Below are 14,006 nucleotides of genomic sequence, written 5' to 3' on the forward strand. Positions count from 1 at the left end.
TACAAAAAATTAGCTGGGCATGGTGGCATGTGCCTGTAATCCCAGCTAATTTTTTGTATTTTTAGTAGAGACGGGGTTTCACCATGTTGACCAGGATGGTCTCGATCTCTTGACCTCGTGATCCACCCGCCTCGGCCTCCCAAAGTGCTGGGATTACAGGCTTGAGCCACCGCGCCCGGCCCTACTATACACATTTTTAAAAGATTCACAGCTAAGTATTTCATTTTATTTTGAATGATTATAAATAGTATTATATTTTTAATTTTGATGTCCATGTGTTAATTGCTAATATATAGAAAAACATTTGACTTTTGTATTTTTACATTGTATCCTGTGATCTTGCTGAATTCACTTACTAGTGATAGGAGATTTTTTGTAGATTCCTCCATATTTTTTCTATAGGCAATTATGTCATCTGCAAGTAGAGACAATTTTATTTCTTCCTTCCCAGCCCCTATATTTTTATTTCTTTTTCTAGCCTTATTCCACCTGCTGGAACTTTCGGCATTACATTGAATAGGAGTGGTGAGAGTGGACACCCTTGCTTCAGTCCTAGTCTTTTTGGGAAAACCTTCAGTCTTTTGCCATTAAGTATAACGTTAGTTACAGGTTATTTTGGCAGATGTTCTTTATTAAGTTGAGTAAGTTACCTGTGAAGTACAGAAACTTTACCTAAATTTACATCCCTTTATTTGCACTATCTATCATTGTTTTAAATATTTGCTATACATACATTTAGAGCCACATCAAAGAGTGTTATAATTTTTGCTTCAACTGCCAAATATAACATTGAAAAGCAAAAGAAGAAGGGAAGTATATCATGTTTACTGGCATTTTTGCTTACTATATCCTGTCTTCCTTCTTGATGTCCCAAGATTCCTTTTTTTTTTATTATTTCTGTTTAGATAATTTCTTTTAGTCATTTTTTTAGGATATGTTTTTTAGGGTAGGTCTCCTGGTGACAAATTTTCTTAGTTCTCCATTGTCTAAGAATGTCTTGATTTTTTCTTTATTCTTGAAAAATATGTCCACTGTTTATAGGATTCTAGCTTGACAGTTTTTTTCTTTCAGTGCTTAAAAGATGTGCCACTTCCTTTACTCCATGGTTTCTGATGAGAAATCCTCTGTCATTGGAGTTGTGTTTCCCTTCATGTTAGGCATTTTTTCTCATGCTGCTTTCAAGACTTTTTGTCTTTAATTTTCAGCAATTTGGCTACAATGAGCATAGATGTGTATTACTTTGGGTTTATCCTGTTTGGTGTTAGATTATCCTCTTGATTCTATAGATTGATGTATTTTACCAACTTGGGGAGTTTTCAGCCATTATTTCTTCTAGTACTTTTCAGTCTCAACATTTCCTCACTCTCCTTCTGGGGATTCCTATGTCACGAATGTTAGCTCTTTTGTTAGAGTCCTGCAGGTCCCTGAGACCCTGTTCACTATTTCCTGGGGTGTAGATTTCATAATTTCTGTGTTTCTATCTTCCTGTTCAATGATCCTTCCTGCTTCCCCCTCTGTTCTGCTAGTGAGCCCATCTACTGTGTGTTTTACATTGTATTTTGGTTATTGCGTTTTTCACTTCTAATATTTCCATTTGTTCCTTCTTTGTATCTTCTACTCCTTTGCTGAAATATTCTGTTCTTTGCAGAGTCTATTTTTTATTTGTTTCAAGTCTGTTTGTAATTCCTTGTTGAAGCATGTTTATGCTTCAGGGCATTGAAGCTCCTGAAAGGTGGCTCAGCATAAAGGAAAAGGGTGACAAAAAAAATCAGAATCAGGATCCAAACTGTAGGAGGCATCTTTGTAATAAACTTGCAACAAGCAAGGTCCTAGGCGGCTTGGGAGATGAAACAGAGGAACCTAACTAGTCAGAGGGTCAGGAAGGCGTGGCTCTAAGCACAGAACTAGAATGTAGTACTAGGACCCGTCCAAGCCACCCTCCCCTGGGCTGTGGGGTCACTTTGGGAAATGGCTCTTGAGTGAATCCAAAGAATCTTAATACCTTGAGAAGTAGATCAGTTTGCTGGGGATAGGGAACCCCAGTACAGAGTGTGGCAAAGAGAAGAAGCCACTTCTCATGTATGGGATGGTTGTTGCCTTGGCAAACTGACAGGAGTGTGCGCCAAGATCAGCAGGGTCCACACAGCAACACTGTGACAGTGGCAGATGTCCTCCTGAGTTCCCCCACTGACCACAGACTTCAGGCCCACCCGGTATGAAGCTGAGATTAGCAGACACTGGAGGCTCACTAGAGGCAGCTCTGATGGCCACTGGGCAGGTCTAAGCTGCGCTTTCCTGCATCAGGAGCAGCCAACCTCTCTCGGCATGCAGAGGACTCCTCACATATTATTCCAGGGGAGTTTATTTCCCGGGGAAAGAAATGCATTGCCTGCTAGTGTGTAACTGGCTACTGAAACATCAAGATTTGTGATATGGATGTAAAAGTACCCTGACTTATAGTTAGCAGGTACATTAAGAGCTGCACATTAGTCATCATTACAGCCCTTGTCTGAGTCGCTGGGCCACTGCCAAGAGGGGAAATGTAGATTTTAAAAATGAAAATATCATTTCTTATGCAGGGAGTACTCTAACACCACGTGTTTCCTCACAGTCCTTCAACACAGCTGCTTGCTACCTTGTCATAATATTCGATTCGGGTGGTGTGACATGCCACAGGATGACACAAATGGGAACCCTCTCTGGAGCAGAAGACCTCTGCTGGCATTGGCAATACATACCCTGTTTCCCCCATTAATTTTCCTGGAACAACAAGGGTTGGACCTCTGAATGCTCTTCAGACACCCCCATCACTCACTGGAACATGTCTGTCTCCTCTTCCTGCTGTTCGTGACCATTAGTCTTATAACCCCCGACTCCTCTTCTGGCACTGAATGGAGAGGAAGGGAATTTCTCATTTTCTAGTTGCCTCAGAAAGGCCATCCCTAGGAATTTGCAGGGAAGGGGACCACACTTCATGGACCCAAGGCCTGTAATGGAATGGAAGGAAGTAACATTGCTACCCTCTGTCTTAGGGGGATTCCCCAGGAACAGGAAGGTGGTACCATTCTGGTGGAAGTAGATCAGAGCTGTGTGGAGTCACAGAGTATCATTTCCAATTGTAGTAAAACTCAAAATTGTAGTAAAATTTTCAGATTTTACTTTCTCTCCTAAGGGCTGTCTCCTTCAGTCAATTGCCCATAGCTTGAAGCTAGGACCCCATGGAGAAGAGCCTCCATTTCACGTTAATTATGTTCAACTATTCCTTTGTACAAGCAGTAAAGTCTTTTGTGTTTAAAGTGATCTTTCTTTGTTGTTGTTGCAGAGATGAGGCCTCCCTATGTTGCCCAGACTGGTCTTCAACTTCTCAAGCGATCCTCCCACCTCGGCCTTCCAAAGTGCTGGAATTACAGGCATGAGCCACTGCACCTGGCTTTACAGTGAATGCAAATCTGATCCTGTCACTCTCCAGCTTAATCACCTCCTGCGGTGCTCTGGGACAGAGCCCAGCCTCCTTAGCACGTAGGCAAGGTCCCCTTGCTTGGGCCTCGTTAACTGCTCCGTCTTGCTTCCTTCTGTGTCTCTCCCATGACCATCCTCCTGTGATGGCCACATTAGAGCCTCGCTGAGCTGTTTGCACAAAACTTCATGTCTCCCACGTCTCCATGTTGATGTATGCACCGTTCTCTCTGCCTCAACGTCCCTTCCGGACAACAAGATTAGATACCTGGCCTCGTGCTCTTGTGACGTAATCCCCTTTGTCAGCACTCTTATCACACTGTACTAAAATCCTGCCTGATTATCTGTCTTCCCTACTTGGTTATGAACTAAACAAGGACAGGGATGGCCTATTACTCACTTTTGCTTTCACGAGACACAGCAGAAAGTCTGAAACCTAGACTTAGCCCTCGATACATGTTAATTACATGAAGGATTGATTCCATGAACGAATGAGTGCCCCATTCTGAAGGATAGTTCCATGCGATATCACTTGCTTTTTTCCTAAGTGTTCAGCGGAAGATTCCATTAAACTCAGCAAATATTTAAAGGGCACTGATTATGTGCCCCTCCTGTGCTAGGCACTGGAGATACAAAGACAAAGAATCACAGCCCTAAGGACCCTCAAGTAGTTTCCAGCTGGGAAAGGGACACTAATGGACAGGGCTGTCCATCAGCCGACAAGTCCAGACTGAAACACCTCGCAGAAGACTCGGTCAGGTTTTCCTCCAGGAGGGCTCAGGTCAGGTCAGGTGCTCCTGCTAAATGAGTTGTGAAGACAACAGCCAGCCTATTTCCAGCCTCTAGACTAGGAGGCAGGAATGCGCTCAGTCATACAGCTGTGCTGCTCCCACCCATAGACCCCAATAGGAGCCAAGTGACCCTGGGACGAAGGTAGAGGGTGGGCTTGCTGGAGGGCCTGGGAAAGCCACGGGGGAGGATGGGCCTTGTGAAGCTGTGCTTCCTCCGAGCTCTAACTCAGATCACATGGAGATTTGGAAGGACTGTTGGTGTCTTTCAGTGTTGCTAGAATCAGGGAGCCATAATGCCTCCAGAGCCACCAAAGGTGTCACCGCTGGGAACAGAGGCTTTTGTGCTCTGGGTAAGTGTAATCATGCACCAGTGACAGGGGCAGTGAGTGGGGAACTTGGGGTGGAAGGGCCCCTCCCAGCATCTGGAAAATCACATTGAGTGAAGGGGTATTGACTAGAGATCTTTTCCATTTCCATTATTCTTTTAGATGCTATTAAGAGGTATTATAGAGTCAGGTTTAATAAGGAAGACGGGAAAACTCAGCTCACTCAGTTGCTTTTAATTTATTAGTCTTACATCTGTCTCCATTATTAGACGTCCCTCACACCACCCCCCCCACCATCGATCATAAAGTTCAGGAAAGAAGATAAACAACCTTAGGAGAGCCAGCCATGAGCCAAGCTCCAGGTGGGACATTTACTGTCCGATGGGAGAGCAAACAGAGGTGAGACCCAATGGGTGGTCCAAACATATGACGGAAGCCTCTGGCTGCTGCCCCTTTGCAAGAGGCCTTGAAGAGCAAGTGTGCAAAGGACAGAGAGGGAGAGGAAGGAGGAGGGCGAGTGGGCACTTGGGCGGCAAAGGCAGTGCTCTGTAAGTCTGGTACGATTCTGTCACAGTGCATCATTATCACGAAGGGGCCACATCTGAAGCAAAAAATGGCAAAGACTCAAAGAAAATAAATCAGGCAGACTCTGGAATGACCTCATTAAAGAGCTGCTCTATCTGCTGCCATGTTCTATTTATAGCTGAAATATGAGCATTCCTGACAGGAAATTTAAATGACAGCAAGCCTAGGGTTTTAAGGCAGTGAGTAGGGGTTTGCTTAATAAATCATCTGATATTTTTATTCAGATGATTTTTCTATTCTAATGAAACTGTTAGTTCAATTCTCTTTTCTGCATGAGATGACATTCATGGGATGTGGTTTTTACTCAGGAATTGAGGATAAATAAGTAAAAGGATCCTTTTATGTAAAATATTTTGCTAAATACATATGAACTTCATAATGCACCGTTACCCTCAACATATCTTAATGCTGATTCGCAGTGTTCTTTTTCAGGTTATATTGTAGCTGTTATTTCCAGTGATCATTGTAAATAACTGAAATCAATTTCATAGAAATTAAATTTTATAGAAATCAAACTGATAAGGAAAACATCTTTTAAGGAGGAGGATATAGAGCCTTATTCCCAATATTAAGAGAAAAAAGCAGATTACATATTGTGTAAATAAGCAGAGCCACATTTCTAAAACCCTGAAGCCCAGGCCCTGCATGGAGCTGCCATCAAGTTCTCTCTCTGTGTTAGGGGAGAGGCAGAATTCATCTTTGAAGGAAGATTGCTTTTTAGTTTTCTGGCGGAAAAATATTTAACAAGCTTTTCAGTTCTGGAAGTCAGTCCTCTTCAGCCTGAGGACAGTTCAGATGCTTTTAAAAGAAAAAAAGTATAGACCCTTCCAGACCCGGTGCTGTTAAAGTCTTTTTATTATAACACTTTTAATAAATTGTTTTACTATAACACTTCAAAAATATGTGGATAAGGGAAGATTTGAGGTTCTGATCCTTGTGGCTCTTCTACAACCTTAAAACCAAAAGAAATTGTGATGTTTAATTTTGTGTGTCAACTTAGCACCCAGATATTTGGGAAAACATTATCTTAGATGTTGTTAGGAAGGTTTTCTTTTAGATGAAATTAATGCGTTTGAGTCATTGAAATTAATGACTTTGAGTGAGGGAGATACCCTCCATAATATAGGTGGGCCTCGTCCAATCAGTTGAAGGCCTTAATAGAAAAAGACTGATCTCTCCCCAGCAAGAAGGAATTCTGTCAGCAGAGGGCCTTTGGATTTGAACTGCACAACAGCTCTCTCCCAGGTCTCCAGCTTGGTAGCCTGCCCTGCAGATTTTGGACTTGCCAACCTCCATAATCATGTGAGCCAATTTCTTTTCTTTTCTTTTTTAAAAAATATATAACAATTTTTTAAAAACAGACACAAGGATCTCACTATGTTGTCCAGGCTGGTCTTGAACTCCTGGGCTCAAGCAATCCTCCCTCCAGCCTCAGCCTCCCAAAGTGCTGAGATTACAGGCATGAGCCAATGTGCCCAGCTAGAGTGAGCCAATTTCTTAAATCTCTTTCTTTCTCTCCACACACACACACACGTTGCACACCCCATTGGTTCTGTTTCTCTAGACAGCCCTGACTAATACATAAATCTAAAATTTAAATACTCCTGAACTACAAAACTAATAAAATTGATATGAACAACTCTAATGTAATGTGACAGGTGTTATTCGTTGTGTGCAGTTACTGATGTCAGGTTTCATAGTGGAAAGATGTCTTCTTAGAACGGGTTTGGTATTTCATCTGTTTCTGCATTTGATTCTTAAAATTCTAATGCCAAAAATGTTGTTTATATAAATGCATTGTATAAAACAATATTAAAAACTTTAGAGTTTTATTTTACAACTCCTGGAAAATCAGAACTGATAATTAAAAATTTATCAAGAAGCAATCTTCAAATAATAATTCTATATAGCTGTTTTAGTCATTGGAGGATAACATTAGCATTGCAGCATTATTTAAATGTACATTTAATATTATCTAATTCAATATTGCTGGAAGTGGGAAGAAAAGCATTCTTCCCTGCTAATAGACTGTTTTATTTGGTGCATACAGATACGGAACACTCCATACAACCACTTTCAAATATGAAAATGATACTGCTTGCCAGAGAATAGGAAATTTAGAATTCTGCATATTTATATTATTATATGCTGTGGTGATTCAATTCTTCTGCCACTTTATTCAAGATGTTATAAACTCTTCATTTATAGGGTGTACCATAATATCACCTAGGCTTTAGTTCACAAACTTCACAAATGCAAATGCAGGCAATAAAAATTCTTGCCAGGACTCTGGTTCACCAGAAAATTCAGAGCATGCTTTTAAAAAATCATTGAAATGAAACCAATATATTTAAAATAATCATACCTTTATATGTACAGAGCTCCTAAATATTAGTAAAGAAAGAGGAATAATCTTATCAGTAGAGAAAGAACATGAATTGCTAAGTTACCAAAAAATGAAATAAAAAACAGCATAGAGGTTCGGAGCAGTGGCTCACACCTGTAACCTCAGCACTTTGGGAGGCTGAGGTGGGAGATCACTAAAGACCGGGAGTTTGCAGCAACATGATGCGACCCCATCTCTACAAAAACACAAAAATTAGCGGAGGGTGGTGGTGCACACCTGTAGTCCCAGCTACTCGGGAGGCTGAGGTTGGGAGATTGTTTGAGCCCAGGAGGCAGAGGTTGCAGCGAGCCGTGATCGTGACACTGCACTCCAGCTGGGGTGACAGAGACTGCCCTGTCTCACAAACAACCACCACCACCGCAACAACGATGGCATAGAAACCTATGAAAACACTTGTGGTTAAGCATGGTAAGTTGAATGTATGAATTTGTCTTTCTTCCCACCCATACTGCCGACTAAAATTGCAGAAAGAAACAAGGATAACTCCACAATATGAGAGAAAAGACCTCAGGTGAATGATAGGGACGCCATTTTGGAAGCTGGGGAGGAGACAGACCAATGGCACTTGACTCAGTGGTCAGAGCAGAACAGGAGACCACAAGAGCGGGGAGTGGGAAAGGGAAAGGGAGCCAAGAAGAAACAAACCAATTCACACTACAGCTCCAAAAGGCCCCGGGATTGGAAGTTCCAGGGACCTCTAAAAACTGGGGTAGGGGATGGGACAAAAATAGGAGGGTCCATTGAAGTGATTACAAGGGGTAGTTATGTTTCAGGATCCCCTCTTCTCCACAGCTAAGCAATTGCCTCTACCCTGCCCCAGCAGAAAACCAGAGGTTGAGTCTCCCTCTGAAGGTGGGACACCAGGTGCCACTGAACATGAGTGTGGTATGTAAATGTCCACACACTGAACGGTAACACCCTATCTCCCCTTTTCTCCCTGTCTTGTGCATGGACTGTTAACAGACAGGAGGTTGGAGGATTTTTCTCTAGGGAAATGAATGAGCCCAAGAGAAAAGAACCTGAGTTAATGGCTTTGAGAGTTTTCCAACAAAGCATTTCCCACCTGATCATCCAACAAAGAAACTAAAAAGTCAAAAATCTCATCCATTCACATAAAGCTTCCAAACAAAGATTTTAGAATCTCACTTTTATGTAGGAATAAACGTTTGAGAATTATTAGACACCCGAGAAATGCCTATGGCATGAGAGACAGAGGCATCAGACTGTCCAACAGCAGCCTCGGAAGGTCAAAGACAGTGGAATGATGCCTTCAGGATGCTGGGCAGTTATCTCAAAACTGGAATTCCATACTCTATGGTTTAAATATAGATAGAATAAAGACATCTTCAAAGATTGTAAGGTGTCAAAAGTTTAAATTTCATATACCCTTTCACGAAAAGCTGCTGGATGATGTTCTTCACCAAAACAAGTCAATTAATACAGAAAGGGGAAGAGAGGCATTCATAAAATAGAGAATCCCCTAGAGGGAGGAAAAATAATCCCTAAGATTTCCTGATGGGGAAATCTCAGGGCGACTGTGGTACAGCAGTCCTGCAGAGAACCAGACCAAATCTGTGCAAGAAGACAGAGGGCTTCAAAAAGGATGTTTATTTGAGGATGGATGGGGTGGGGGTTGGGGGGAGGCTTGCTGCCAAGTCAGCCTTGCTAACCATGTGAGTGTAAACTAAAAATAAATGCTAGGCCCCTCAACCAACTGAACAATCCCCCTCTTGGCCAAGAGCACTCCAGAGAAACCTTAAAAACTGTTTCCAGCCATGATGAGACAAGAGGTCAGACACACCTTGTGATAACCTCTCCCTTTTGTAGTTCAGACACAATGATTAACCAGCATTAATGTTAAATAAAGATCATAAGACTGACAAGATGGACCCTTGGTGGTGTAAGATACCAAATTAGAAACTGGACCTAAGGCCATGCCAGGCAAGGGTTAAATCACATGCCCCTGTGCTTAAAGAATAAACTCTGTTCTAACTGCCTTAAGTGTTTTCTTTTCCTCTAGCACCTACACAAGCGCTGGCCTCAAGATAAGCCATATTAAAACAATGTAAATCTCTTCCAGCCCTAGAGGCTAACTGACCCCCCTTCCACAAACCAAAACTGCAGTGTTGACTGGGCAAAAGACTAACTTCAGTAACTTTCTCCTGAAAAGAAGACCACTGACAATGGACCAGTTCTGACTGGTTTACAGTGGCTGTGCACAAGCAGGTGCTGTCCTGTCGCTTTGCAGTCCATGGAGGCGTGAGCCACTGCCCAGGCAGAGGGAGCCAGAGATGTGCTCTAGTTCTCCTTCCTCATTTTACTGACAAAAACCTTGGTATCCCTGTGCCCTCAGCCAACTCTGCATTAGTCTACTTCAGCGGATGGTCCCTGCAGGCTGATGGCTCCCGTCATGGAATCTTGCTCAGCCTGTATGTGGGTAGCCTGGACAATGCTGAGGACTTCATGATTCCACGGGCAAATGTCAGCCACATCAGGTGGCATTGATGGGTTTCTCCCCATCCCTCACGTGGACAGCTGTGAAGTGTTTCTACACCCTCCTGTGAGGGCCTCTGGTGCCCCGGGGGAACCCAGCACACCCTTTCCTGACTTTTCTCCCTCCTGGCCTCATTTCCCCGGGCCTCACTTGTGCTTCCTGGAATCACCACATAAATAAGCCACTGGTTCCCAAGTTCTTGGCTTAGAGTTTGCCTTAGGGAACTCAACTAAGACACCCAGGGAGCGACACTTAGCTAGGGATGGAGCTGGTACTAGAGCCCAGGCCGCTGGACCTCACTTTAAGTCGTAAGTCAGAGCAAATGTGGGTGTGCAACGGGCTGCTCACAATGTTACCTCGGCAACCAACCAACAGACCGACAGGCCAAACAAATGAACAACCAGCCAACCAACTAAACAAACAGGCAACCAACCAAATTACCAACTAACGAACCAACCAGACAGCAGACCAAACATAAACCAAAACAGTACAATCGGAACCCACCAAAATCTCTCTGTAGAAAACTGTAGAGACAAGCGTGACTTCCAGCTGGGTGAATATCAAATGGCAGTCAGCTGAACAGACGTGCTTATGACAAGTAAGAGAGGAGCCTGAATCGCACGGTGCCTTTCTGTGTGCCTTCAGGGGGCCCCGTGGGTGGGTGCCTTCAACAGTCTCCATGCTTCAGAGTCAGGTTGAAAAGACCAGAAGCATAATTTTATCCTTCCACTTAGAGTTGATGATGGTGGGGGGGGAGAGGTTCACTGGCAAAATTCACTTGGCACCCACTGATAAGGCAAAGCATTCCTTAGATGAGAAGCACTCGTAGGTGGAGAGGGTGGGTGGCCACTTACCCAGGATGCTCTGCAGAGTAAATGATACAGGACACAGCTCTTAGGTCCGAAAGCTGTGCTTTGAGCACAGAATTAGAGCAGGCAAAATAAATGGTTGCAAGGGACAGTTCTGTCCACCCAAAGCAGATTGAAAAATGCCCTTCTTGCCCCTGGAGGAATTTCTGGCTACAGAATAAGGGTGTTTTGGAATGGGGACGCTCCTTCTGCACGAGGCACAGGCAGTGCACACTCTGACACTCTGCCTCCCTGCTCTTCAGCCTTTGAACGCAACTTACCTCATCATAGTGTTAGTACATCTCATATTCACATAGGGGGTTGCCAAAATTCGTTCAAGCATGTGTTTTATTTTTATTTTTTATTTTTTGAGACAGAGTTTGACTCTTCTCACTCAGGCTGAAGTGCAATGGTGTGATCTCGGCTCACTGCAACCTCCGCCTCCTGGGTTCAAGCAATTCTCCTGCCTCAGCCTCCCAAGTAGCTGATATTACAGGTGCCCACCACCACGCCCAGGTAATATTTTATATTTTTGGTAGAGATGAAGTTTCACCATTTTGGTCAGACTGGTCTCGAACTCCTGACCTCAGGTAATCCACCTGCCTCGGCCTCCCAAAGTTCTGGAATTATAGGCATGAGCCACTGCGCCTGGCCTGGGCATGTGTTTTAAATTACACTCCAGTTCTATGGATATTAGCTATTCACCCTTTTGGGTTTAGTGTCCTCCAGGCCTTTTTGGTAACATATAGAAACTCTCTCCTGGGGCTCAGGCTGCGCCTGCCATCACTGATGTGTTAGTTTTGCTCTTATTTATCTCTCAAATGATGCCCCTTCCTCCAAATCCCAAGGGTTGGGCTGTGAGGTCACCATGAATGCATCTTGAAATCTTGCACTAACAACTGTGTAGTAGAGAAGAACATCTGTAATTGGGAAGAGTGTAATGAGAAAGACTGCCATGTGCAAAAAATATAACATCGTGAAATGGATTTCTTCACTCGAGTTTAGCAGTACCATGAACTGGATGAAAGCTTTGCATCTTCGCGTTTTCCTTAGTCCGAAAGAAATGCCAAAGCTTGCTGTGAAATGAAATGATGAGAGGATTCACAACCACACGAACTAACTGACTTGCTTTCCAGGGGATGTGTGTCTAATGGCTGATTTGGTTATTAACTGGATTATACGAGTGCAACTTCTACAGAATCTTGTCACTCCGACTATTGTTTAGCCTGTGGAATCCAGAGTCACCAGGTCTTATTTTCCAGAATAGCTGGAACAACTGCAAGGCTGGATTTTTTAGTCTAATGTCCTATGGGACAAAGCTACATTTTTGTACTTACCTGGAAGGGGAAGGCACAGCAGTGAGCTCCTGGAATTGGAAACACCCTGGGGGCATCATGGAAACTCACTACAACTACCTATTTTGAGGTATTAGATGCAATGTAGTTTCTTTTTTAAAATTTAGAGATGGGATCTCCCTCTGACATCTAAGGCTGGAGTACAATGGTGTGTGATCATAGCACATTACAGCCTCAAACTCCTGAGCTCAAATAATCATCCCATCTCAGCTTCCTGAGTAGCTGGGATTATAGGCACATGCCACTGCACCTGGCTCAAGGAAAAATTATGGGTAATCTTAGTGTGTCTTAGACATGGAAAGGCCTGAATCTCGTTTCTGTTAAGGGTCCGTGGATGGGGAATTTGTTTTGCTACTTTGGAGATGCTTCAATTAAATTCAATAGGAACAAATCGTGTACTCGAGTCATTCAGAGTATGCAGAGCACAAACATGAACACACACACATGAAAACATACACACAACCAGAGTGATTTTCCAAGCTGCCTTTCCAAAGGAAACTGCGTTTTAAAATGTGGCATCCGGACTCAGCATCAATCAAAATGCCACACAGCAGCTGCACCAATTCAGCACCGCACAATACCTGCCAACTGAGTCCTGTCTTCTGTGCGGAGCCTCTAATGGGAATTTCTGCCTGAATGGGAGCCCAGGGCAGAGGGCAGCAGGAGGGTCAGCCACCTCACAGAAAGAACAGCCTGGGAGTACGGGCAGCAGCTCCATCTGCAGGGAGCCACAGAGCCTGTGAAATAAGAAAAGCAGGAGGGAAGGGAGGGGATTGGTAAAGCTAGCAGGCCCTGGCTGAGTTGTGTGGATATTTTTTTTCTTCTTTAAGAATGAATTGTATCCTTTGTGTCCAACTTCAAGGTGTCCTTAGGAGGCTGGTGCTGATGTCTGCAGCTCCATTGTAAAATATCCGCCAACATTACCATCCTGAACGGCCTTTTTCCTAGACCTGTGAGTCAGATTACCCGCTCAGGAGGTTTTAAGGCCAGAGAAATAAAGGAAATCATGTGATTCTTTCAGTGATTTTATATATGGAGCACTTCCCTTTGAGGATGAGGGAGCAGTGAGTGAGAACATAACCCCTAGGTTCTCTGGAGCAGAGCAGGGTCCTTAATTAGACAGTGCCCAGAAATTGTTTTACGACTGTGTGTGTGTGTGTGTGTGTATGTGTGTTTAATTTTCATTTTTTGAGACAGAGTCTCACTCTGTCTCACTCTGTCACCCAGGCTGGAGTACAGTGGCACAATTTCAGCTCACTAAAACTTCTGCCTTCTGGGTTCAAGTGATTCTCATATCTTAGCCTCCCGAGTAGCTGGGATTATAGGCATGCGCCACCACACCTGGCTAATTTTTGTATTTTTAATAGAGACAGGGTTTCGCCATGTTGGCCAGGCTGGTCTTGCACTCCTGACCTCAGGTGATCTGCCTAAAGTGCTAGGATTACAGGCGTGAGCCACTGCACCTGGCCCAGAGTGTGTTTAACTGCCTTTATTTTAAAGTTGATCAGATAACTGGGTGCTTAATTTTCACCCCTTTAGAAACACCCAGCTGTTAATCCCCACATTGTCACTTAAATTAGGCTCTTTTTCTTTTTAAAGAAACATATTCAAGAGAGAAAATGATTTCTTTCAGACCCTTAATTTTCTTCATTTTGGCAGCTACATTTGGAATTGTCAATGATACAGGTGTGTGGGTTTAAACCACACGTGGATTTCACAACCAGTCTAACTGAAGAGCTACTGA

This window comes from Sapajus apella, unplaced genomic scaffold, assembly GCF_009761245.1.
Source record: "Sapajus apella isolate SASKATOON/1434 unplaced genomic scaffold, GSC_monkey_1.0 scaffold49, whole genome shotgun sequence".
Taxonomy (NCBI): domain Eukaryota; kingdom Metazoa; phylum Chordata; class Mammalia; order Primates; family Cebidae; genus Sapajus; species Sapajus apella.